The following is a 24,735-nucleotide window of genomic DNA, read 5'->3' as shown; positions in this document are numbered from 1 at the left end:
ATAATACTGCATTATATTCGAAAAGGCAGAAAAAAAAATTTAGTTTATATAGCTGTCTGCGTTTCGGAGAATATTTCTAGCAGATAATAGTAGGTGAATCAATAAGAACGCCTTACTTGCAGTAGAAAAATAGTGTGACATGAAGTTACATTCGCGGCGACGATGACAACAAACAATCTAAAGTCTTCACCATCTCCTCACCATTGTCGTACTGCCCTAGTGTCATTCGTGTTGATAAATACGTCCGTCACTCAGATTACAGATGAAACAAATTACGTATTATTAATAGATTTTAATAATGTCACTACATTAATAAAATATTTTTCGTGATTATTGTGTCTTACGTTATGTAATCTATAATATGAGGAGTAGCAAACACAAAAAGAGTTCTGCAGGTTTCGCAACGTTAGCAGTAGACTTAAAGGCCAATAACAATGTGTCCATTTTATTTGGACTGTTGAGCTCCGTGGCCGTGGATAATGATATTTTACTATAAAAATACAGCGACCAGCCACTTTTTTAATGCGTTTTATTTATGCCAATATGCATTTCGGGTTTGCACCCATCTTCAGCTGGCAAATTACATGTACCGGGTGATCAAAAAGTCAGTATAAATTTGAAAACTTAATAAACCACGGTATAATGTAGATAGAGAGGTAAAAATTGACACACATGCTTGGAATGACATGGGGTTTTTACTAGAACCAAAAAAAGTATTGCTAGACGCGTGAAAGATCTATTGCGGGTTTCGTTTGGTGATGGTGGTGTGCTCAGCCGCCACTTTGGTCATGCTTGGCCTCCCAGGTCCCCAGACCTCAGTCCGTGCGATTATTGGCTTTGGGGTTACCTGAAGTCGAAAGTGTATCGTGATCGACCGACATTTCTAGGTATGCTGAAAGACAACATCCGACGCCAATGCCTAAAAAAAAAAAAAAAAAAAAAAAAAAAAAAAAAAAAAAAAAGTCATTCCAAGCATGTGTGCCAATTTGCACCTCTCTGTCTACATTATTCCGTGATTTATTCAGTTTTCAAATTTATACTGACTTTTTGATCACCTGATATCTTCAGTTTCTACAGTGGTACAATATCGACAGCAGTTTGGATGCTGCAGCTGGCATTCTGCTCTCCTTGCTTTTTCTTGGCTTTTCTTCTTTTTTGTAACAGCACAAACACTTTTTGTCACGTATTTTACACAGGCACACTGCGTTATCCGCCATTTTGTCGACAACTGGATCTTCCAACTTCCTTCACAAGAGGTCGCCGTTCGTGCAGTTGGCGAAGGTATTCTCTCTGGAGGATGTTTACATATGATAAACGGGAGCTGTTGATAAGTTTTCCATTATTTCTGCGTGGCAAACAGTACAAAAGCCTATGATGTCCGACCATGTACATCTGGAGAATCCACAACCCTTTCTCTATCCCACATAGTCCGTGGCATGAAGCAATGCCGCCATGGTTGTCGCGGAGCATATCTAAACCAGATACTCGTGGGCGTACTACATCCGAGCATTACCCTGGGGAAAAAAGGCAAAAATTTCTATCGATAATCTGAGTGAAGCTGGTAAAACACACCGGCGGTTGTTATAGCACAGTCACATTTAAAGAAACTTGGAGTTGGCCGCATAAATCTGCGCGCTGTGTCAGAGGCCGGGCGTACAGTGGCGGTGCTTCACGCGCCGCGGCCCTGAGTTACGCGCCTTCCGATAGCAGAGATCGGCGGCCTTCCCGCCTGTGGGGGGAGCACGGCGCAGCCTGCACTGCACTGCACTGCTCTGCTCCCGTTTCTTTTTGCGCCCTTCGATCTCCTTGTGCGATACGAGCACTCGGCTACTGCGCCGTTAGTCGAACGCAATCTTCAATTCTGATCTCACACAGACATCCTTTTAATTTACTTCGCATATTCGCACATCGAATATGTGGTGGTATAGGAGGTCCGTTCTACGCTTACCTTTTCATTATTGTGCATCGTCTCCTTGGAAATACTCTCCTGACACACCGCTGACACACCGCTCCCAACGCCGTTTCTACTTCCGGAAGAGTCTTGGTACGGCTCTTGCCGGTTCGTGCGAGGCGCCGTTCGCCAATTTGCTTTTATCTTCTCTATCGTTGAAAATCTTCGTGCTATTAACGGGGTTTTCAACTTGAGAAATTAAAAAAAAAATGTCCTCAGTGGCCATGTCTGTGGAGTACGGAGGATGAGACAGCTTGGTGATTTCGTTTTTTGTGCAATAGTCACGCACTCACACAGACGAATATGCTGGTGCGTTATCGTGATGCAAGAGCCATGAATTGTCTCGTCAGATTTCAGGCCGTTTCCTTCTCACATTTACTCGCACGCATCGCAACACGTCCCGAGAGTACTATCGATTAACAGCTGTACTATCAGCATGGCTTCGACTTGCCCTGAGTGCAGGAGAATGTAACTTTCTGCTGGATCACGAAATCATGATACAGCTTCTTGAAATGCATCGTGTTGCCGCCAAGTTCGTCCCAGAACTTATGTGTCAAGACCAGAAAGACGTTCGCTTCATAATCTGTGAAGAGCTTTTGGATCGCGCAAATGACAACGAGATGGTTGAAATTGCTCTGAGCAGTATGGGACTTAACATCTGAGGTCATCAGTCCTCTGGACTTAGAACTACTTACACCTAACTAACCTAAGGACAGCGAGCAAATCCATGCCCGACGCAGGATTCGAACCTGCGACCGTAGCAGCAGTGCGGTTCCGGACTAAAACCGTAGATCCAGGCCTCATCACCAGTTACGATTCTCTTAAGGAACATATAGTTGCCGTTGTGACCGAGAGGTTATTTATACATATATAACCTTTCCCGACCCATTGTGAAGATAGAACCTTAGTCAAAACCGTAGACCCTCGTCTCATCACCAGTTATGATTCTCTTACGGAACATGTCGTTGTCAGTTGCGCGATCCAAATGCTCTTCACAGATTACTAGGCGAACGTCTTTCTGGTCTTGCATTTCAAGATGCTGTATCATGATTTCGTGACATGATCCAACAAAAAAGTTACATTCTTCTGCACTCTCTCGGAGGTCAGCCTTCAATTGGCACGCACAATTTCCTTGACGTTCCTGACATGAGCGTATTGGTAGACGTTGAAGGGCATCTTGAATAAGGGTCATCTTTAACTGCCATCCGGTCGTTTTAAACCGTATGAACCATTCGTAACACTGTGTACGGCTTAAGCACTCATAATCGTAGGCTTCCTGCATCATTTTGAGTGTCTCTGTGAAGGTTTTCTTGAGTCTCACGTAACAATTAATGCAGACGCTCTGCTTCTCTAACTCTGCCATCTCGAAATTCGCAGACTGTGTGACACTACATTCTACTCAATGCAACACTGAACAATAACAGGCATACAAGAATGAAATTTTCGGCAGTTACACATCAAACACAGGCTTGTGCAGAAATACCAACCGCATTTCGCTCCAATACGCCATTGGGGGGTAAACTACGAGTGTTCTGGAATTTTTTTGACAGACCTCCTATTCAGCGAAGAGTAGGAAAAAAAATTATACTAACATACTGATCACTGGCGTCCGCAGACATTTTTCAAGGGACACAAGACCCAAAAATCTCCAGTTTTGATATACAGTAAATGAGTCACTCACACATATGTTACACAGCAACTGCTAATGCCACTATGTGTCATTGCGGACAGCCACATAATGAAGGGTTCAGCGGAACCACGGGAAATCGCTTCTAGAAGTGGTCCAGGATTCTGTAGAACATAATAGCTCTGTGCTCCAGATTACAGGGGGAGATGGGGAGGAGGGGGGGGGGTGAAGGGCCTCACGTTGCTCCCCCCCCCCCTTTTGCAACGCATGTGGTATGATAGAACATACCCTGAGGGAACATCACACCGTGCAGAATTTAGCCCCTAAACGCAAAAGATAATCAAGAGTAAATATGGTACCTATAACAATTTGTCCATTTTATTTGGACTGTTGAGCTCCGTGGCCGTGGATAAGCCAGCCACTGGCTGGTTGCCGTATTTTTTCAGTGAAATATGGTACCTGTTGTGGCAGTTGTTGGTTAGAATACTGTTCTGATGTTACTCGTCAGTGTGAGACATTCTCCACGTAGGATTGAGGGGAAGTAGAGAAGATCCGAAGGAGAACAGAGTGGTTCGGTATAGACTCGTTTAGGAAGCGAGAAATCACCACGGAGATGTTCAACGTGCTTTATGTATTAGGGGTTAAAATTCCAAGTGCCTACATTTCTAGACATATGGATACCTTCTACACATATCTCGTGAAAAGACCATGTAGGTAAAATTAGAGAAATCCAAACTTATTTGGAAGCCCACCAAGAGTCTTCCTTCCTGCGCAGCATTCGTGATTGTAACAGGAAACGGCGGAAGCGACAGCAATACACAAGATAGGCTACCCTCCACCACGTTCAGTAGGGCAGCTCGCGGGTGTTACATGTTGCTGTAGGTGCAGAGCACACCGTATAGCCGCGCGGGCTTAGGCTAACGGTCTAGGGTGCTGCAGACATGGACCGTGCGGTTGATCCCGGCGGAGGTTCGAGTCCTCCCTCGGGGATGGGTGTGTGTGTGTTTGTCCGTAGGATAATTTAGGTTAAGTAGTGTGTAAGCTTCGGGACTGATGACCTTAGCAGTTAAGTCCCATAAGATTTCACACACAATTGAACATTGGAACACACCGTATAAACTGGGGTTGTGTGCTTCATAATATCTGGCAGTATAATAAAAACAAAATGACACTGATATGGGTACTGTTTATGAGGCAGAGCAAGTGCGTTTGCATCATGTGTAGCCAGCATAAGTTATCTACGGCAACGTACACTTCTGCCTGACAGAAACGACACAGGAGACGCTGAGTCTGTACAGTGAGCACTGATGGCAGGCTTTTTTTTCCTACGGCGCAAGGCGAGTGCTTTCCCCTGATTATGAATATGAAAGCTGTACCTACCTTCCCCGAGGCCCTTCTGGGAGTTTCGCCCGCAGTGGCGCCACCGCATCCTGGAAGTCCCTCTGCCACCAGTGCTACAGCTACATCTACATCTACAACCTTCCCGCCGCAACTCTTCCTCCCCCCCCCTCCCCCGGCCCCCCTTCTCCCTCTGGCGAATCTTCCTACTCAAGCAACCACAACCACACGTCGTCACCTGCGGGCCAGGAACATTTTCGTTTTTCATTCTTATCTACCGTGCGTAGCAGTGTCTGTATCCACGTAGAGGTCGACGGGCGATAAGACTTAATTTTTACGGAATGGCAGTTCTCTTCACAGTTGGATAAAAAATCCGATATCGATTAAAAGATCAGCTGGGAATTTCTTGAAACCATCGTATCATTTATACCTCTACGTGTAACGGCAGCAGACTTCGAATGAGTTTAGAGACCTGCTACAGATCGCTATAAACCATGTTAAAAGCTAAGGGCAGGCAACTCAAATGGGAATATGGGAGTGTTTTTCGCAGCTGTCTTTATTTATGATGCTCATATTTACTTTTTGTTATCTATTTCGCAGTTATTTAATTCCACTTTCAGACTTGGGCACGGCTGTTCATCTCAGTCAACCATGCAGTACATCGAACGATTCATATAGTGTACATGTAGATCTGCCACAGACGCCACCTTTAAAAGCATATATTCAATCGGGTAAGACCATTCACCAACCAAAATCGCATAAAATATTTCTTTATTTAAGACAATCGGTTTCAAAAGATTCGCTGTCATCTTCGTGTCATAAAATCTTTCTGTTGTAAAAATCTTCATTTCACGCTGAAACTCACGCACAAGATGTGAAGTGGATAAAAATCAGCACATTATGAAGGGTCTGTCATCACTAAAATATTTTAAAACATAAATCACGTTGTGCAGAAGGCCATGTACTTATACATATTACTCACAGACGCTTGCTACATCATACAAACACGGCACACAAAAGCACAACTGTTTATATATGTTCGACATATCCTAAGCAGTGCGAATTGCTTTAAATGGCGTATAAAGTACAACTGCTGACTATATCATGTTCACCATCAACGTCAGACCCAGCGCACCTTGTTCCGGGAATCACATGGTAAACTGCAGTAGTAAATACTTCATTGGCTGTAATAAGTCTTTTCGTAGACCGTGACGCATTACTATTGTTTATTTTAACTATTTTTCAATGCTGCATGTCACAGAGCCCTTTGTAGTTATCCCTCAGGCAGCGCAGTACCCACATCGATCTAGGCGTCCACACTATGACGTAGCCCTGTACAGTGCATTGCATTGTTATGTATCTATGATGCAAAATAATCTACTACTTTCGATACTGCATAGACAAATTCTTGTCGCCGCTAAAAGGAGAATGTCCATTTTACGGAAGAAGTACTTCAGGTAGTTCTCTCTCAATTACCCCTATATGATAGTTATATAAATAGTCTTACGTAATCTCTGGAGACGTTTCTCCGATACATTATCCACTGACAGTCCTGTGTTGCTTAGAAATGACCATCACCTATATGAAAACTGATCACAGCAATGTAAAAACAGATAAAAATGATACGTCGAAAACGATTATAAGACACATCAAAACTAATCAACAACTACATCAAAAGTGATCAACAAAAAAAATGGCTCTGGGCACTATGGGACTTAACATCTGATGTCATCAGTTCCCTAGAACTTAGAACTACGTAAACGTAACTAATGTAAGGACATCACACACATCCATGCCAGAGGCAGGATTCGAACCTGCCACCGTAACGGTCGCGCGGTTCCAGACTGAAGCGCCTAGAACCGCTCGGCCATAGCGGCCGGCAGTGATCAACAGCTTACTTAAAGCGTCTCAACAACTATGGCGGATCAACAACATTACAACTTAACTGCGTTTAAGTCAGAATTGATTAATAACTATATGTATACTCATAATAACTTCTAAACTTATCAACAGTTTTGTGACAAATAATCAAAAGTTACATAAATCTGATCAACAATTAAACCAAAATTGATCAACAACTACAGGAGCCGGCCGCGGTGGTCTCGCGGTTCTAGGCGCGCAGTCCGGAACCGTGCGACTGCTACGGTCGCAGGTTCGAATCCTGCCTCGGGCATGGATGTGTGTGATGTCCTTAGGTTAGTTAGGTTTAAGTGGTTCCAAGTTCTAGGGGACTGATAACCACAGCAGTTGAGTCCCATAGTGCTCAGAGCCATTTGAACTACAGGAAAACTGAGCAACAATTATATCAAAACTGATCAATAACTACAACAAAATTGATCAAGAAGTACATAGAAATGGATCAAGAACTATGTGAAAATTGTCACAAGCGTGCATGTTAGATATTTTCTTTCTTTTGTGTGTGCCTATAAACAACTCAACACTTCTGTTTTTCGGTGATTGGTCTCCTTTAATCCAAAAGTATATATACAATGTGTCAGGGGTATACGTGCAGATATTTATGTTGACGATTCGGGACAGTACTGAACAACATTAAATCAGTATTTACTTCGTTTGCAGACTAATAATTAGAGCTTTACCAACAGTATGTTTTTGTGTTGGTTAATGCCTCCAGGTACGAGTGGCTCATGCTAGCCATGGTCAGCAGGTCAGGTTTTGATGCGTGGTCGCATGGACGCAAAATGGGTAGTCTCTACTGACGGGCGTAGGGCACTTCGTGGAACAGTTACGACCTTGCAAAAAACATTGGATAGTAAATTATGTGATGCTTTTGCAGGAAAATTGTTAGCAACAGAGAAAAAAAGCACCTAACACGCTGAAGTGGGTACACATGAAATGATCACAATACCTGTACCCCTTACACCCTGTATATATACAAAAGCGAAACTAGAGCCGCGCGGAGTAGCCGCACGGTCTCAGGCGCCTTGTCACGGTCCGCGCGGCTCCCCCCCCCCCCCCCCCCCCCCCCCCCATCGGAGGTTCGAGTCCTCCTTCGGGCATGGGCATGGCATGGATGTGTGTGTTGTTCATAGCGTAAGTTAGATTAAGTAGTGTGTAAGTCTAGGGGGCGATGACCTAAGCAGTTTGCTCCCATAAGATCTTACCACAAATTTAGAATTTACGAAACTAGAGCACGAATAAACAGACAGGTTTGGAGATAGCTCTCTGTTCTCAACTTCAAATCTCTTTTTAGTCACTCCATCAAGTGCAGGTCAAGACATGTGATGATGTAGACACGTGAACCGCACATTCAGATGCTAACGAAGGGTTCCGTGCCGACGACCCGTAAAATATGCCAGCTCATACGCGGCATGCAATCAGTAACTCTTTTCGCTTTCTTCGCTGACTTTTCTCGGCTTGTCAGCTCACTGGCATTCGTGATAGACGAGACGTGTTAGCACGTTAAACTAACACACCTTACCGTTGACATATAAATACTTCTCATGAAGCTAAGAATATATCCTAACCCCGAGTAGTGCTCACGAAATAAATAAAAGACGACGTGGCAGTATGACAACCTTCATGGATACGTAGTTATTGGCTCTCAGATCATGTATTCAGTATTTAATACGTGTCTCATCACCCTGTTTCTTCTTCTAGTGTTTTCCATATATTTCTTTCTTCGAGCGATTTATGTATAGCCTTATTTTCTCTTGTGTTATCAGTCAATTTAATTTTCATAATTTATCTGTAAAATCACGTTTCGACACTGTCACTCATCTTTTCCGGTTTCTGGACTCCAGACGTATATTCTCAAAAGCATCTTCCTCAACTTGCTAGTGATGTTTGTTGCTAGTGAACTTGATTTTGCTAATAATGTTCTCTCTGCTGTGCTAGTCTGATCCTGATATCATCGTTACTTGCTTCGTCCGTTATGCATTATTCTACTGCGAGGTTAGGAGGATTTGTTCACTTCATCTAAAATAGTCCCCAGTTCAAATGTTATGTTTATCTTCACTCTTCACTACATTCGCCTTTTTTTTTAATTTGCTTTCATTACGTATTCTGTGATCAGTAGACATTCAGGAGGACCTGGTATATTTTCACTCTAAATATCAATTCCACTCCGTAAAGTTACTTTTTTCTCCACCATCGCTAATTCTGTATGCAGGCTGAACAAGAGCAGTGGAAACTGCATCCCTACCCAATGTCTTTTTTCACCTGAACACTTCTCTTTTCATCTTTCTTTCTTTTTTTCTCTCTTGCTTCTTGTAGGGCCTAAATATTGTAAATTAACAGCGCTTCCGTATAGCTTATACGTATTTTCCGATAATTTAAAACATCTTGTTTTACTTTCAGTAGTCGAACGCGTTTTAGGAGGAAAATTTCAATGAAGGTCGCTCGATTTTTCCTACGTACTTTTCCATTATCAAGCGCATTGTCAGAACAGCCTCACTTTCTAATGCAAAATGAAGCGTATGTATATTATTCTTATCAGCAAGTGAGCTTTCAGCCTGATTGTCTAACAATTTCTGCATATTTCTGGCTCTGATATCTTCAGAGGTGTGTGGGTGATATTTTTACGGAAGTCAGATGGTACGTCTCCAGTCTGAAAGACTCTGCACACTAACCTGAGTAACGCCCCTTCCTTCTACGATTTTAGAACTTCCGAAGGAATTTTCTCCATCCCTTCTACCTTTTTTTGTTCGCAAGTCTTCCAAAGCTCTATCCATCTGTAATGCTATAACCCAAGCTTCTTCGAAATTGATGTCCACTTCTTCTGCCGTCACGTCAGCAGACAGTTTCTACCCCGCGGCTCTTGTAAGAGTTAACAGTATTAGCCAGCTAACAAAGTCTGTTCGCCTGTCCATACTATCATTTGCCGAAAAATACGATTCGATATCATGAACCGTTCAGTACAAAAAGGTGTATAGCAATAAAAACGGCTATGGATATCTGTGATAGACTGCTTGACAATTGCTAAGAGACGTTAGCCAGGGATAATTACAGGCACTGATGGACGATTGAAACACAGTACGTATATAATAGAGGTGGCGTGGTATATTTGTAACGAAGTATGGTACAAAAAATGTTCAAATGTGTGTGAAATCTTATGGGACTTAACTGCTAAGGTCATCAGTCCCTAAGCTTACACACTACTTAACCTAAATTATCCTAAGGACAAACACACACACACACACCCATGCCCGAGGGAGGACTCGAACTTCCGCCGAAATCAACCGCACAGTCCATAACTGCAGCCCAAGACCGCTCGGCTAATCCCGCGCGGCGAAGTATGGTACAGATTTCACCACATAGGAAATCATGACAACGTGCATAACCAACGTTCATACTTTCACAGATTTGATTCTCAACTTGAAAGGTCGAAATGGGACTCTCAGTAAGGAAAGCACATTTAGCATCTGTTATTCATGCTGGCTACCGAACTGTTGTACCGAACTGTTGATGGGTCCTTGGGAGATGTTATCCCACTCATGCCCAAAGATTGTTTACAGTTCTTGTACGATTCGGGGAGAGCGTTTTCGTCGACAGACTTGTCTGCCGAGAGCATTCCAAGCATACTCTATAGGGTTTAGTTACGGGAAGTACGCAGGTCATTCCAAACGTTTACTTTCTGGTGTGTCAGACACCTCTTCAATTCTTTGTCAGCGGGCGTTTTCGTCCATTAACAGAACGACAGCAGCTACCACACCCCTAATCAAACGGACATCATCCAGAATAATCTCTCTGCAATACCGTTCTTATGTAATGGTACCTCGCGCAAAGATATGCAGCGGTGTTCGGTCGACGTCTGCCCTCAGCATAACGACTAGGCCGTATACGTAGATGACATCCGTGAATGTTCTGTGGTCCGCAAAATTAGGTATGTAGGAGATCGGCAACACCAAGGCATGATAATTTAGAGAGATCGGCTTCAGTTTTACTAATTCTCTCATGTTCAGGAGAAAACAGAACACCTTGAGGACGTCCGTAGTCATAGAACATGAATAGAACGTTCATATTCACAGGACATGTACACTAATATGTTCTGCAGAAATGAGTAGCGTTTGAGCCATGTCGGTCCGCCGGTTGAAGGTCAACATCGATATCGCTGCGCAATTCCACCGACCAGTAAAATGTGCCCACGGCTGTTGTTGTCGCTATAAAGAGGAGGTAATGGATCTTTGTGACCTGATCAGACATGGAGGATGCCTCTCGAATGTATACGCGAACCTTACCGTCAAATCAGTGAGTCTGAAAGATAGCGCATAATTTGCATGAGAGAATGTGATGCATCCATCCGGGAAACTGCTGTTCGTGTTGGACGGGTGTTTCGGCAGTGCAACGGGTGTTTGCAGAATGGTTCACGGAAGGCTGTGGAACACGAAGAGACGGATCAGGTCGCACCACCCAGACCAACCGCCGAGAATATCGACACCTCATCCAAATGACACTGCAGGACAGATCTGCGTCCCCCTCAGCTCCGGCACAACGGTGGAACACTATAACACATCGTTCACTATCAGGGGTGAGAGTCCTTCGCCATTTATTACGGTATGGGTTATGTGGGCGTCGTCCACTTCTCCACCTATCTTTGACAAATATGCAGAAAAATGCTAGACGGCAATGATGTGAGGAACGACGTCGCTGGGGACAGGAATGACATCAGATAGCGTTTTCGGACGAATCCAGGTTCTGTTGTTTGAAATGTATGGCCGCATTTTGGTTCGCCGCAGACAAGGCGAGCGGCATCATAGTGACTGCATTCACACAGGAAATACAGTGCCAACTCAAGACCTTGTGGTTCCGTTGGGTAAAACTACAAATTATAACTGGAGCGTATCCTCGGGACTGTCACCAGCGTGACCTATGTGAATGGCATTCTGAGACCCGTGGCCTTACTCTTCCTACACAACACCCCACTCGCCATTTTTCAGCAAGATAATGCACGACCTCATGCTGCTGCACGAACACGTGCCTTCTTCGTGTCAGTCAGCCTAAAACTGGTCTAGAAAAACCACCTCAGCTACAGCGCAAGTCCGTCGCGAAAGGTTTTCAGTATTCTCTCGCTCTCTTCGCGGAAATTATTAGTCGTACAGAAAAATGGATAGGAATTATTTTTTATAAATTTAATGAAGTTTAATTTTATATCGCGATACGTTGTCACCAGAGACCGCTGATTTTTAGTTACTCAGGGTAAATGTACAAAACTGACCTTCAAACACACCCATCACCCCACATTCACCTCCGGTCCGGCGAGGGTCTGTAGTATGTTGTTCACAGCACTCCTTCAGAGCACTGTACAAAAACTTACGACTACAGGAATTAATTCGCATGGTCTCCAGTAACATTGCTATTGTGGCACCATATTATTGATGCACTTATAAATTGTAAAACTGGCGTTTGAGTGACTTTTACCTCACAATTTTGTGATCCTTACTGACATAGGATTGTTCGTCTGACATTTTCACTATGGAACTATTGGGCTTGTAAGGGTTAAGTTTAGCATGAACTGTAAGCGTAATTAGTGTTACCACACCCTTTACACCAGTCTGTTTTGTTTCATTAGCCACAGGGGAAAATTTAAACTAACTGTGATAACGAAATATGACTAAGTAGATGGTCTAATAGCCCAGTCAATAGGATGTAATTCCTGTAGTCGCAATTTTTTTTACCGTTGTAGGAGGGAGTGCCATGAACAACATGTTAAAAAATGCTGAGAGTTTGGAGATCACTTTTCAATATTTTTCTTGAGTAACTCGGAAACCGCGACCTCTAGTGAGACGTATTCCAATATGAAATTACACTAACTAAATCTCACACAGAAAATATTGTATTCTTTTTTTTCTAGGATTAACTCTTTGAGCGAAGAGAGCGAGAGAATAGTGAAGATGTCGCATGATGTGAATGTGCTATAGCTCAGGCGGCTTTTGTAGGCCAATTGCCGGCCGCGGTGGCCGAGCGGTTTTAGGCGCTTCAGTCTGGAACCGCGCGACTGCTGCGGTCGCAGGTTCGAATCCTGACTCGGGCATGGATGTGTGTGATGTTTAAATGGTTTAAATGGCTCTAAGCACTATGGGACTCAACTGCCTTGGTCATCAGTCCCCTAGAACTTAGAACTACTTAAACCTAACTAACCTAAGGACATCACACACATCCATGCCGGAGGCAGGATTCGAACCTGCGACCGTAGCAGTCGCACGGTTCCGGACTGCGCGCCTAGAACCGCGTGACCATCGCGGCCGGCGTGTGTGATGTCCTTAGGTTAGTTAGGTTTAAGTAGTTCTTAGTTCTAGGGGGCTGATGACCGCCCATGTTACGTCCCATAGTGCTCAGAGCCATTTGAACCATTCTTCGTGTCACAGGATGTAAGCCTTTTGCCCCGGCCCGCCAGATCACCAGACTTGCCAACAGTCGAAAATGTGTCACATACGATGAAACTACGGCTGCACCTCTGTGATTCATTGCCCACCACAACAGATGAACTTTGGGACCAGGTGAATACAGCATGGATGGCTATACCTTTCGCATCTAATACGCTTCGATGCCATCACGCATGGAACAAGTTATCGGAGCCCATGGCGGACGCTGTGTCTACTAGGCAACACGACACATACTGAAGCAAGGTGACTGAAATTTCTGCAGAATGTACATTCCTGTGAATATGAACTTCTTATCTCTAGTGTTTGAAGGCTTTCTATTTTTTCTGTACATGAGTGTATTTATTTAAACCGCGACTGATTTCGAGATTTTAAAATCCCATCTTCAAGCGTTGAAAATTAGAGTACTTCATGATACATAATATTCGATCGGGCCAGTCAGTGCAAGATTTCCATGTACTGCATTCTGGCGGAAACCCCGCCGCCTGGCAGCCGCACGTTACGAACACCAACCGCGACTGTGTGGAGGGCTACGCCAGAGGTCTGGTGTCTGACGTGTTCTCTCTCTCTCTCTCTCTCTCTCTCTCTCTCTCTCTCTCCATCCACAGTAATCACTTGCCACTAACTCTTGGCCAGAATCATTTGCCACAGTGAGGCGTGGTCCATGTAACGACCAGCAGCATTCTTTCGTGTAGCATTTCCACCTCCAGCGAACTTTTCAGTTACTAGGTGACACATTTGGACACACGCATTACTAATGCCCACAGTAGGGACACTATGACTGGCTTCGAGTTGTCCAACCGTCCGTCCACAATCGTAAACACTCAAAGGTTTTGCAAAAAATGGTTCAAATGGCTCCGAGCACTATGCGACTTAACTTCTGAGGTCATCAGTCGCCTAGAACTTAGAATTAATTAAACCTGACTAACCTAAGGACATCACACACATCCATGTTCGAGGCAGGATTCGCCAGACTATAGTACCTAGAACCACTCGGCCACTACGGCCGCAAAAGGTTTTGAAGACATGTTGCCATACCATATGGAATGACACACTAATCGGTTTAACAATAACCTCTGTTAAACGCCGCACTGCTTGAACTGTTTACTTTAACACGTTCCGCCCTCTACAATCAAACGTCAAAGAAACTGGTATAGGCATGCGTATTCAAATGCAGAGATATATAAACAGACAGAATACGGCGATGCGGTCGGGAACGCCTTTATAAGACAATAAGTGTCTGGCGCAGTTGTCAGATCGGTTACTGCAGCTGCAATGGCAGGTTATCAAGATTTAAGGGGTGTTAAACGTGGTGTTATAGTCCAGACATGAGCGATGGCACACAGCATTTCCGAGAGAACGATGAAGTGGGGACATTTCCCGTACGACCACTTCGCGAGTGTTCCGTGAATATCAGAAATCCGGTAAAACATTGAACAATCGACATCGTTGCGGCCGGGAAAAGATCCTGCAACAACAAGACCAACGACGACTGAAGAGAATCGTTCAGTGAGACAGAAGCGCAATCCTTCCGCAAATTGCTGCATATTTGAATGCTGAGCAATCAACAAGTGTCAGCGTGAAACTCGTTCGACGAAACATCATCAATATGCAGAATGAGATTTTCAATCTGCAGCGGAGTGTGCGCTGATATGAAACTTCCTGGCACATTAAAACTGTGTGCCCGACCGAGACTCGAACTCGGGACCTTTGCCTTTCGAGGGCAACTGCTCTACCAACTGAGCTACCGAAGCACGACTCACGCCCGGTACTCACAGCTTTACTTCTGCCAGTAGCCAGTAGAGCAGTTGCCCGCGAAAGGCAAAGGTCCCGAGTTCGAGTCTCGGTCGGGCACACAGTTTTAATCTGCCAGGAAGTTTCATCATCAATATGGGTTTTCGGAGCCGAAGACCCACTCGTTTACTCTTGATGACTGCACGATGCAAAGCCTTACGCCTCGTCTGCGCCCGTCGAAACCGACACTGGATTGTTAATGACTGGAAGCATGTTGCATGGTCGGATGAGTGTCTAGCGGATGTACGTCTTCGGATATGGAGACAACCTCATGAATCCATGGACAGTGCATCTCAGCAGGGGATTGTGAAAGCTGGTGGAGGCTCTGTAATGGTGTGGGGCGTCTTCAGTTCTATGGCACTTTAGACGGATGACACGTACGTAAGCATCCTGTCTGATCACCTGCATCTATTCATGTCCATTGTGGATTCCGACGGACTTGGGCAACTTCAGCAGGACAATGCGATACCCCACACGCCCAGAATTTTACAGAGTGGTTCCAAGAACACACTTCTGAGTTTAAACACTTCCGTTGGCCACCAAACTCCCCAGACATGAGCATTATTGAGCATATCTGGGATGCCTTGCAACCTGCTGTTCAGAAGAGATATCCACCCTGTCGTACTCTTACGGATTTAAGGACAACCCTGCAGGATTCATGTTTTCAGTTCCTTCCAGCACTACTTCAGACGTTAGTAAAGTCCATGGTACGTCGTGTTGTAGCAGTGCACATTTCTCAGGTATTCCTTATCAATGGTCGGTTTTTCGATAGCAATAGACAGTTGTTCCTTGGCAAATGTAAAGCAGTGTATTAAGGTTCTTGGATCTAGGAGCGGTTAACTGGTACCATTAGGAAAAGAGAAGTGGAGAATAAAAATTCAGTAGAGATAGGTTGCGGATGCCAGTCACAAGCGATGGAACGGCGGAACGTTTCACATACCATAGCGCTAGAGAATAGAGTTTCAGCTCTAATGGCAATGTGGACTTCCGAAGGATAGCTTGAGAGAAACCAAACATTATCTGTTTTGGTTCCTGGGTGAACTGTCCTGCCTGCATTGCACAAGGTGAGGCAGGACTTCAGGCCGCTCAGCGCACATACTGGTCTTCCGCGTCACTGTGGCTGAAGACGCCATGTCGCGACGGCAGTCATCGCATAGCTAACGAACCGTGGCCCATGCCGCCAGAGTGCTCTGGAACTCACCGGTCTTTCCAGAATACACTGTTTACTGCTAAGCCCGCCCGTGTCGCCTCAGCACTCCGAAAGGTGCAGTGAATACACACTGTGTGATCAAAAGTATCCGAACACCTGACTGAAAGTGGCTGACAAGTTCGTGGCGCCCTCCATTGGTAATTCTGGAATTAAGTGTGGCATTGGCCCACCCTTAGCCTTGATGGCAGCTCCCACTCTCACAGGCATACGTTCAATCAGGTGCTGGAAGGTTTCTTGAGGAATGGCAGCCCATACTTCACGGAGTCCTGCACTGAGGAGACGTAACATTGTCGGTCGTTGAGGCCTAGCACGAAGTCGGCGTTCCAAAACATCCCAAAGGTGTTCCATAGGATTCAGGTCAGGACTCTGTGCAGGCAATTCCATTACAGGGATGTTACTGTCGTGTAACCACTCCGCCACAGGCCGTGCGCTATGAATAGGTGCTCGATCGTGTTGAAAGATGCAATCGCCACCGTCGAATTGTTCAACAGTGGGAAGCAAGAAGGTGCTTAAAACATCAGTGTAGGCCTGTGCTGCGATAGTGCCATGCAAATCAACAAGAGGTGCAAGCCCCCTCCATTAAAAAAACTACCGCAACATACCACCACCACCTCCGAATTTTACTGTTGGCACTACACACGCTGGCAGCTAATGCTCACCGGGTATTCGCCATACCTACAATCTGCCATCGGATCGCCACATTGTGTACTGTCATGGAGTATCAGGCATTAGATGCCAGCACAATGCCCGTAATATGAGAAACGTATGCTTTTTGGGAGTTCCCGGATAGTTTTGATCACATAATGTATGTATGAAAGTGGAATGTGGAAGATAAACATTTTCGACAACAAGTGATTGGAATCTTTTGCAATGTAGTGCTAGAGAATTGTAGTGAAGATTATATGAGTAGATCGCTTGACTACTAAATTGAATTGGACTGAGAAGGCATTCTTAGCCCAACTTGACTAAAAGAGGGGATCGGTTAGTAGGACTATCTGAAACATCAAGGTATCGCCGATTTAATACTGTATGGAAGTGTGAGAGCAAAAAATTGTAGAGGGAGACCAGGAGATGAATACAGTAACCTGGTTCAAAAGGACATAGTTGTACGGAGATGAAGAGGCTTGCACGGAATAGAGTAGCGTGGACAACTGCATCAAACGAGTCTTCGGACTGAAGACTACAACCGCAGTATTAATAGTAATTGCATTAGCTCTAATCTGACGCAGGTAACAACACGTCAGTCTAGAACGATTGTAGAGTGTCATGCCTCTTGTTAGGCGGTTGTTCCGAGCATCCACTGCAACGAAATCAGTCTTCGGAATACAACATTACCCGAAACTCGTACCTGAGCGGCAGCTCGAATGTTCTTAACGTTTGACAGATTTTTCCAAAATTACTAACAATAGCATTTTTCTTCCATTCCATCATTTCAGCTGATACAGCAGTCAGTGTAAAATTTGAGATGAAAATACGGTCTTGGTTGCGGAGGTTTATGTTTTCAAATTTCAGTGACGTTTCGCTTTTGGTAGGCATCTTCAGATTAGAGAAACTAGTGACAACGCACACCGTCCTGAAAAAGATCTCACTTGACGGGCATTGGGGATTATCAACGTTTCGATATCCCAACCGCATTTTGCCGATGTATTTGCATCGTGTAATAATTTTCAGACGGCGAGCGCCGTGATCAGTTTCTATAGTTTAAAGATACCCACCAAACTGGAAACGCGTCATTGAAATTTGAAAATAAAAACCTCCGCAACCAAGACTGTGTTTTTTATCCCTAAAAGGGGTTTTCATTTACTTTTAGCCCATCTACAATCCATCAGCAACAGTTCGAGATTAATATTTTCTGAGCTTAATTATTGAAATTAATATTTTAGCAGAGAATAACAAAAACGTATAAAACTGTACCATTACAAGATTTCAGCCGAACCCTCATGGAAACGAGTTGACTGTCTTATCACTGCGCCGTGACAACACATCCCGTGCACCATTCGCGAATCAAACAGGAAGAAGGGAAATGACAGAACTACAATACGTACCCTCGAAAACACACCTTAGGATGGTTTGCGAAGTTTAAGTGTATTAACAGATATTGATGCCCGTCCCTATGTGGGGCGGCGGGTTTAATTATTTACTTGGTTGATTGTATAACACGCCGTCTTTCTCACGCGAGCCTGGCAACTATTTTTACAGTCAGCCACAAAGCGATGAAGAACGTACTGACCTTAGTTTCCAGGCTGCACGGCCACATTTTGTTCCAGCCCACTGAAATAAATGTTTCTATTCTCCTCCTGCTTTACGGTATCAGGGCTATGATTATGAATGAAAGTATAATGTTCTAGTTCATACATATATTAAGTGAAGTATCTCACGTACAACACTTCGAAAGTCACTAGGTTCAATTGACAGTAAATCTTTCTCTTCTTAAACAGCACTATTATCAGTTCAGAATCGACCACTACGGTACGTCCCTGCTAACTTGTCCTACGCCCTGACTACTAATACTCAAGTAAATGTTCAAAATAAATGCTTGCCACAAAAGTGGAAGTAAGTCACCACTTGCCACGTGGATTTGTAATTATCGCGGACGGAACACTAACAGTTACTTTAGCGAAATCTAAGCTTTCCAGGACGGTGTACAGTCCTCGCGAGTCCACTATCAGTTTTTACCGCAAATACGCAATTTGTCACAGTCCGTCTCTAATGTCATCAGAGGCAAAGCGTAAACCGACGTTAAACTCACGTGGATCTTACAGTGGTTGGGTGCGAGGTGAACCTTTTTCCTGCCTCTCGGGCTCTATTTATGTATATACCGCAAAGGCCGAGAGAATATCTGTTATCATCTCCCAATGTACACGGCAGCAGCCTCAGAACGACCGCTTTCTCGGACACATAATCTTTAATAACAAAGTTATGAATTAATTTAGAGTCTTCTTAATTTTTACATGTATTTAGGTAAGTTGCTTGAATACATAGTTTCAGCTTGCTGGAATCAAAACTTTGCCTTCTAGAATTTTTATACTAGAACTAACGGTAGATCGTTACGTCTGAAAGATACATTTACTAGAACTTATATTGGATAAGTTCTAAAATTTGGTATATCTCTATTATTTAATAGTTTTTACCATGTCCAGTAACCAAAATTTTCTATCATTAAAATTACAGTTACTTAATCTACTACAAATGGGTATATTTTAGTTACAAATGTGGTTTTCATTAAATTACTCCAAAACTAAGAAAGGTTGCTTAACGTGGTCTTTTAGTTATTATTTTTAGGGTGAACCAAAGCATAAAACAAAATTTTACGAAGTCCAGTTCTAAGCGCCTTCCATTTATCTTAAAAACGTGGATTCCGGTTGTAATTTTCATTCTTTTACTTTGAAACTTGCACCACTGATTTCTGACTTCCATAGGCACACACTGACCAAATTATGGCATTCAAGCTTTATTATTTCGCGCCACTTATTTTGTTCTTAAAACTGCATTTTTACGTTAGCTATAAGTTAAAAATCATTAAGACTTGATATTTAAAACATTATTACAATAAAATATATGTTCACATAGTTTTAAACGGAAATTTTTACTTTTAATTTTATACTTAATTCTGGTGCAAAAACTTGTGCGCTACGCGCAGACGCGTTAAGGTGTCGTGGCGCTACTACCAGTGAACTGGGGTGAGTCCCGGCACACGCTCGCCTCTGTATCTCACCCATGATACAGCTCTTGCTTCGCTTCACCACTTCACCTAAATTTTAACAGAGACAATAGTTTAAACGACCTTAATGAGTTTGGACTACCGAGGCGCTTACATCAAAATTGTGGGCGCTCAAAAAAAAATCGTTCAAATATCTCTAAGCATTATGGGACTCAACAGCTGAGGTCATCAGTTCCCTAGACTCAGAGCTACTTAGACCTAACTAACCTAAGGACATCACACACATCCAAGCCTGAGGCAGGATTCGAACCTGCGACGTAGTGGTCACGCGGTTCCGGGCTGAAGAGCCTGGGTGCTCTGCGGCATCAATGGATGTGGTTTCTGGTCATAGTATTTTATTCTCAACGTGACCCTTCCGCCACCTTGTACAGTCTGTCAGTCCTCTTGGGCATAATTTCAAACCACTTGTTATATTCTAATGTACACATATTGAAAATAGAATATCTACCATGGTACAGTGTACAGTGTCCATGTACCCCCACCCCCCTTGTTTAGATTCCCGTCGTTCTGTAGTTATTAAATGGCGATGGAAAGGAAAGACAGTCAGACAATTGATTAGAGATAGATGGTGAAGAGTAAGAATCGGTACAGGGTGTACGTACAGAAGTAATGATTCCATGAATATTTTTGCACAAATGTTTACCCCCTTCAGTTGCAGGAGATACGGACATCGTGACGCACGGAAGGATATTGCGCTCGGATATCATCCACGGAAATATCCTGATGCAGGCCATCGAACGCTTTATCATTTCCTGGCGTTGCGTTGCCGACCAATAGATACGGGAATTTGTGGAGTCAGCGACGCACACGTCGGAGCAGTAAACAATTCGCAGAATGCAACAGGACGCGTCCGGCGCGGATACGTCAACAGAGGTCGTATCCACCATAGCATCCACTCAGGACGTTGCCAACTGGCGATCGCTTTACTGTGTCTCAATGAAAGTACGACCTGCTCTGGGAAATGCACAGAACGGTGGCCCAGTAAAGTGATCTCAAACTGTGTTTTGTATGTGTGTGTGTGTGTGTGTGTGTGTGTGTGTGTGTGTGTGTGTGTGTGTGTGTGTGTGTGTTCATTGCTTCTCAAATAGGCATTAATTCCGAAAAAGAGTACCTGAAAGTCGTCATCGATAAGCAATGTAGAGATAGGCGTGAGGAAAGCAACCTAGAAAGAAGATTAGAGTGAGGCTATGAACATAGAACATGAACATATTTTCGAGATAACCACAGCTCAGAAATGCCATAAAACGACAGCCGATCAGGGACAGGTGCGTGTAGGTGTGTCCACTTACTCTGATCTACTGTTTACTCTACATTTCACACTTAAGTGCCTGGAAGAGGGTTCATCGAACTACCGTGAGACTATTTCTCTACCATTCCATTCCAAAACAGCGCGTGGAAAAAACTAACACAACTAATTTCTCTTAATCTATTACGATTATCAACAAAATATTTTCGCTTTCGAAGGAGAAAGCAGGTGACTGACATTTCACGAAAAGATCTCGCCGGAAAGAAAAACGTCTTTTCTTTGTTTTTGAATAACTGTCACCCCAACTGGTGTATCATATCCGTCGCTCTCTCTCCCCTACTTCGTGATAATACAAAAGGAACTGCTCTTCTTTGAACTTTTTCGGCGCCCTCCCTGAGTCCTATCTGATGCGCATCCACACGCAGCAGTACTCCAGAAGAGGATAGATAAGCATTGTGTAGGCCGTCTCTTTTGTAGACATGTTGCATTTTCCATACGTGCTGCCAACTAAACGCAGTCTTTGGTTTGCCCTCTCCATATCTTATCTACTTGATAATTCCAGTTCAAGTCCTTCGTAACTGCAATCCCTCGGTATTTACATGAATTTATAGCCATTACAATTGTGTAACGTACCGTGTACACGAATTTTAACAGATTCCTTTTAATACTCGTGTCTGCGTACTCAGCCTTTTGATTATTTATAGTCAAGTGCCACTTTCCGCACCTGACAGATATCTTGTCTAAATCATTTCCCAGTTCGTTTCGATCTTCTGGTGACTCTACTAGCATTCGCCAACAATCGAAAATATCTGCTCAGATTGCGTCGTAAATAATTTATATAGATTAGGAACAGCAGAGGGCCTGTAACATTTCCTTGGAGAATGCAGATATCACTTCTTGATTTACTCAGTGAATTTCTACCAACTACTACTGGCTATGAACTTTCTGACTGGAAATCAGCCGGCCGGCGTGGCCGAGCGGTTCTAGGCGCTACAGTCTGAAACCGCGCGACCGTTAGGTTTAAGTAGTTTTAAGTTCTAGGGGACTGATGGCCTTAGAAGTTAAGTCCCATAGTGCTCAGAACCATTTGAACCAATTTCGAAAGGGAAATCAAGAATCTAGACGAACATCTGAGACGATACTCCACAGGCAAACAGTGCTTGCGAGCAACGGTGCCAAAGGTTTCTGGAAATCTGGAAATATCGAACAAACTTGACATCTCCTGTTGATAGCACTCATTGTGTGAATAAAGAACTAATCTTGTTTCGCAAGAACGATATTTTGTTTGGCCCCGAGCTGACTACACATCGATAGATCAGTTTCTTCGAGGGAATTCACAATGTTCGACAAAATATATGTTCCAAAGTCCTACTGCACATACGTCACTGATATGAGTCTGTAATTTAGTGGTTCAAATGGCTCTGAGCACTATGGGACTTGACATCTGAGGTCATCAGTCCCCTAGAACTTAGAACTACTTAAATCTAACTAACCTAAGGACATCACACACATCCCTGCCCGAGGCAGGATTCGAACCTGCGACCGTAGCTGACGCACGTGTAATTTAGTGGATCACTGATATTTCCTCTACGTAAACAGTATCTTTTACGCTAAAGAGTGTAGTTTCTGATTAAATTAGAAAAATATACTAGTTTCAGGAGAACAGTCAGACCTACACAATCTTTAAATTCCTATCCATAGCCGATAATGTCCAAAGCGATTTAGCTGTGATGTTTAGTGTTTACAGCTTGACTCTTGCATCAACTACGCTGACAGTGTCGCAATACCATTAATTTGCTAAGGTTGAAAACTGTGCTGCATAGATGGAGCTGCAGTAATGTAGTCGATATGTTGTTCTGTGAAGTGCAATGTTATCAACTGTGACATGTAGAGGCCACATGCTTTAAATTTAGCTGATGTGCAGATAGCATGAACGAACTTTGAATCTAAGAAGTACGGAAGAGCAATAACGGAATAAATTCTAATCATTAAAGGACTACACCAAGGCTGCAACCGAAAGAATTAGAAACTGGAAGGAACGTATGCACATTGGAAATGTACATAAATACCATCCTTTTTGTAGATGATCGGTTCATCCTACAGAGCAATGAAACTAAACTCTAGAAGTGATTACATGTGCCAAATATCAATTTTGAAAATTATAATTTTGAGATAGGGCACGGTAAGTAAATTTCCAATTAGAGCCAACGTAATAACTGACAGTCAATCAACAGCCTAAGTTTCAGACTATAGTTATATTAGTTGTGATTTATCTTTTAATGATGATGACAGAGAGCAGAAAAAATTTCATCGGTTTTAATATACACTCTAAGCCAAAAGAAGAAAACGACGCACCAAGAACGAGCTATGCAAATTGGTCGAAAATCGATATTCATTAGGGTGCCAACGGAAAATGCAAAACTGTTAAATGCGGCAGCCGATGGATGAATGTGTGATGCTGCGGCGAAATGTCACCATTCAGCTGGCAAGGATAGAAAGCGAGGGACGTGTGGATGTCATGGCGTAATGTATTTGCGAATTTCATTTCGCGGGCTCATTTGGACAGCAGAAATACCTCGCAGACAGGCACGTGAACAGTAGACGCAGATGTCAGCATTTGAGAGAGGGTGTGTAGTTAGATTCAAAGAAGCCAGCTGGGGTAATCGGCAAATCGCTCAACGTCTGAATAGAAGTAGTGCCACTTTTCGACGATGTTGGCAGGAATGAATGAAACATGGCGGAACACAGCGTCAAGAAGAAACGTGAGGACAGAGCAATCGACAGAAAGGCAGTCAGAGCCTGTGATTCACCATTATCGTCGATCCGACGTGCAACTGGTGATCCAGTGACCACAAGGACCTTTAATAGGTGGCTCACAGAGAGGGGACTGACCTCACGGGGCCATTTGAGCCTTCTACCGTTGATATCTGAATAACAACAAGCCTTTTCAGTGGTGCTGGGAACATTCGGCCTGGAATCTCATCGATTGGAGCAGAACTGTATTCAGTGATGCGTTTCGCTTCGAACTGAGCTCCTAGGACACGGGAGGACGTGTCTGGAGATGCCTCAGATAGCGGTGGGATACGAAGCTAACTGCCACCCGCCGTACAGCTCGACAGCCAGGAGTGATGGTCTGGTCTGCCCCTTCATTTCATGTCAGGATCCCTTTGTTTGCATGCGTGGGGCTCTTACACCACTGCGTTACGTTCACGATATTCAACGCCCCGTTTTGTTGCCTGGGCTTACATTTCAGCAAGATAACGCCGGTTGCACACGGTGAGAGTTTCTACAGCTTGTCTTCTTCTTTGGCAGACTGTACCTGAGCCAGCAAGGTCGCCGGATCTCTTCCCAACTGAGAACGTTTGGAGTATTAGGGGGAGGACCCTCCAACCGGCTCGGGACTTTGACGATCTAAAGTTCCAGTTGTACAAAATTTGGCACGATATCCCTCAGGAAGACATCAAACAACTCAGTCACCAAAGCCTAATGACTTCATACATAAGGGTTAC

The 24,735-nt window shown here is 43.9% G+C and overlaps 1 protein-coding gene and 1 non-coding gene across 6 annotated transcripts in view; one reads left to right on the top strand and one right to left on the bottom strand.

Annotated features, from left to right (window-relative positions):
• Window positions 1–24,735, top strand: part of LOC126335075 (BMP-binding endothelial regulator protein) — a 643,298-nt gene that overhangs the window by 22,035 nt on the left and 596,528 nt on the right. The gene's annotated exons all lie outside the window — the stretch shown is intronic.
• On the bottom strand, window positions 14,936–15,010 carry Trnas-cga (transfer RNA serine (anticodon CGA)). The gene has a single exon. It is a non-coding gene; the product is annotated as a tRNA-Ser (tRNA).

This window comes from Schistocerca gregaria, chromosome 2 (assembly GCF_023897955.1).
Source record: "Schistocerca gregaria isolate iqSchGreg1 chromosome 2, iqSchGreg1.2, whole genome shotgun sequence".
NCBI classification, from domain to species: Eukaryota; Metazoa; Arthropoda; class Insecta; order Orthoptera; family Acrididae; genus Schistocerca; species Schistocerca gregaria.
Note: the sequence above shows the minus strand (reverse complement) of the source record. Positions and strands in the feature narration are given on the sequence as shown.